This window comes from Arachis hypogaea, chromosome 15 (assembly GCF_003086295.3).
Source record: "Arachis hypogaea cultivar Tifrunner chromosome 15, arahy.Tifrunner.gnm2.J5K5, whole genome shotgun sequence".
In the NCBI taxonomy this organism is placed as follows: Eukaryota; Viridiplantae; Streptophyta; class Magnoliopsida; order Fabales; family Fabaceae; genus Arachis; species Arachis hypogaea.
Genome location: NC_092050.1, coordinates 57,977,733 through 57,980,449, shown reverse-complemented (window position 1 = coordinate 57,980,449; position 2,717 = coordinate 57,977,733). Strand labels below are relative to the sequence as shown.

At 42.7% G+C, this 2,717-nt stretch overlaps 1 non-coding gene across 1 annotated transcript; it reads left to right on the top strand.

Annotated features, from left to right (window-relative positions):
* Window positions 1-2,084: 2,084 nt before the first annotated feature.
* LOC112753285 (small nucleolar RNA R71) lies at window positions 2,085-2,188 on the top strand. The gene has a single exon (XR_003177678.1). It is a non-coding gene; the product is annotated as a small nucleolar RNA R71 (small nucleolar RNA).
* The last annotated feature ends 529 nt before the right edge of the window (window positions 2,189-2,717 follow it).

The following is a 2,717-nucleotide window of genomic DNA, read 5'->3' as shown; positions in this document are numbered from 1 at the left end:
CGGGATTCAATCTTCTCTGAGCTTGAATGGAGGGTCTAGCATCCTCTTCTAACAAGATTTTATGCATGCATATGGATGAACTTATCCCCTTCAAATCAGCTAGGGTCCATCCAATGGCATCTTGATGAGTTTGCAGCACCTTGATCAATTCTTCTTCCTGTTCTTGGCTCAAGGCCGAGCTAATGATAACAGGGTGACTCTCATCACTACCCAAGTATGCATACTTGAGATTAGGGGGCAATGCTTTGAGCTCAGGTTTTGGTGCTTCCTTTTCTTCTTTCACTTTCTCTGGCATGCTTAGCATGGTTGTGTCAGCACCCTTGATATCACTAACTTCAATATCCTTGGTGAACTCCTCCTCTGCCACTTCCTTTATTGTTTCCTCAAAAGTTTCTTGTACTGCAATGTCCACTACATCAACCCTCATGCATTCCCTTAGTGATTCTGATGGATAGCTCATTGCCTTGAATACATTAAACACCAATTTCTCATCATGTACTCTAAGAGTGAGTTCACCCTTTTGTACATCTATGATGGCTCCAGCAGTAGCTAGGAAGGGTCTTCCCAGAATTATTGAAGCTTTGGCTTCTTCCTCCATATCTAACACTACAAAATCAGCAGGAAATATAAATTCTCCCACTTTCACCAACAAATCCTCAACTATCCCATGAGGGAATTTGAAAGTTCGATCTGCCAATTGGAGGGCCATTCTTGTTGGTTTGGCTTCCTCAATCTTCATTCTTCTCATCATTGTTAGCGACATCAAATTGATGCTGGCCCCTAAGTCACACAAGGCCTTCTCCACCATGACTTCTCCTATGATGTAGGGGATTTGGAAACTGCCTGGGTCCTTCAATTTCTGAGGCAATTTGTGCTGAATGATGGCACTGCATTCTTCAGTTAACAACACAGTTTCCTCATTTCTCCAGCTTCTCTTCTTGGTCATTAATTCTTTTAAGAATTTTGCATAGAGTGGCATTTGCTCTATTGCCTCAGCAAAGGGAATGCTGATTTGAAGCTTCTTGAAAATCTCCAAGAACCTGGAGAATTGGCCATCCTTTTCACTTTTCATCAAACGTTGAGGATAAGGTGCTTTTGGTGTGTAAGGCTTCAGGACCTCTTTTTCTTTTTCTTTTGTTGCAAACGGTGTAAAAGATTGTCCTTGTTCTTTGTCTTTCACATTTTCCTTTGCTTCATCCTCTGTGGTTTCCCTTGAGATCTCCTTTAGATTCTTTCCACTTCTGAGGGTTATGGCCTTACATTCTTCCCTTGCTATAGCCTTGGCAGCATGAGAACCGCTTGTCCCAGGGGCTTGCTTAGTCAAATACAAAATTTGATTTTCTAGCTTCTGGATGGCAGCTCCTTGGTTTTGCAAGTTAGAATTTACTTCTTCCTTAAAAGCTTTCAATTCAATTATGTCTTGGCTCATGGTTGCAAGCATTCCTTCTATCCGGTTTAATTGATCTTGAAATTGTTGGTTCGGATTAGGTTGGGTATGTTGATTATTTTGGCCATGATATGATGATTGGGGGTAAGTGTTTTGTGTGGCTTGGTATGATCTTTGGTTGGAGTTTTGGTATGTGGAATTGTTATGTTGGTTGTGGTTGTAAGGTTTGTGGTTTTGTGGTTGGGTTTGTTGGTTTCCCCACCCAAAGTTTGGGTGGTTTCTCCAGCCTGGGTTGTAAGTGTTGGAATGTGGATCATATGATTGCCTTTGTTGGTTTCCCACATAGTTAGCCTCATCCCAATCACCTCCTTCAATGCCTACTTCCTCTTGATCTTGTGTGTGTATTGCAGCCACTTGCTTTGTTTCTAATTGCCTGGTAAGCTCTGCTAGTTGCTTGGCAAACACCTTGTTTTGGGCTAGAATTGTATCAACCTGGTTCACCTCCATGACTCCCTTAGTGTTGTGCCTTTCTGATGCATAGTAGTACTCATTCTCAGCCACTGTCTCGATCACTTCAATGGCTTCTTCCACAATCTTTTTCCTGTTCAATGAACCTCCTGATGAATGGTCTACAGCCTTCCTTGATTCATAAGAGAGCCCATCATAGAAGATGTGCAGTTGCACCCAATCATGGAACATGTTTGGTGGGCATTTCCTTGTCAAGTCCTTGAATCTCTCCCATGCCTCGTAGAGAGTTTCACCATCTTGTTGTCTAAAAGTCTGAACCTCAGATCGAAGCCTATTGACCTTTTGTGGAGGGTAGAAACGTGCCAGAAACTTGCTTTCCACCTCATCCCATGTTGTTAGACTCCCCCTTGGGAATGATTCCAGCCACTTAGCTGCTTTGTCCCTAAGTGAAAATGGGAACAAAAGCAGTTTATAGGCATCTTCCTGGACTCCATTGGACTTCACAGTGTCACAAATTCTCAGGAATTTTGTGAGATGTTAGTTTGGGTCTTCATTAGCACTTCCTCCAAAGGAACAATGATTTTCCACAAGTGATATTAGCTGTGGCTTGAGCTCAAAATTGTTGGCCTGAATGGGTGGTTTCTGGATGCTACTACCACAATTCCCAGAGGTTGGGTTTATGTATGAACTAAGAACCCTCCTCTCAGGGATGGCATCGTTTCCATCAGCTCTCTCATGGTTGTGAACTTCTCTATCCATGTTGAGATCTAAAGCTTCCTCAAAATTGTCCTCAGATTCTCCTTCAGATTCCTCTTCTCCCACTACTCTCTTCCCTCTTGCTTCCCTTCTAAGTCTATGAAGG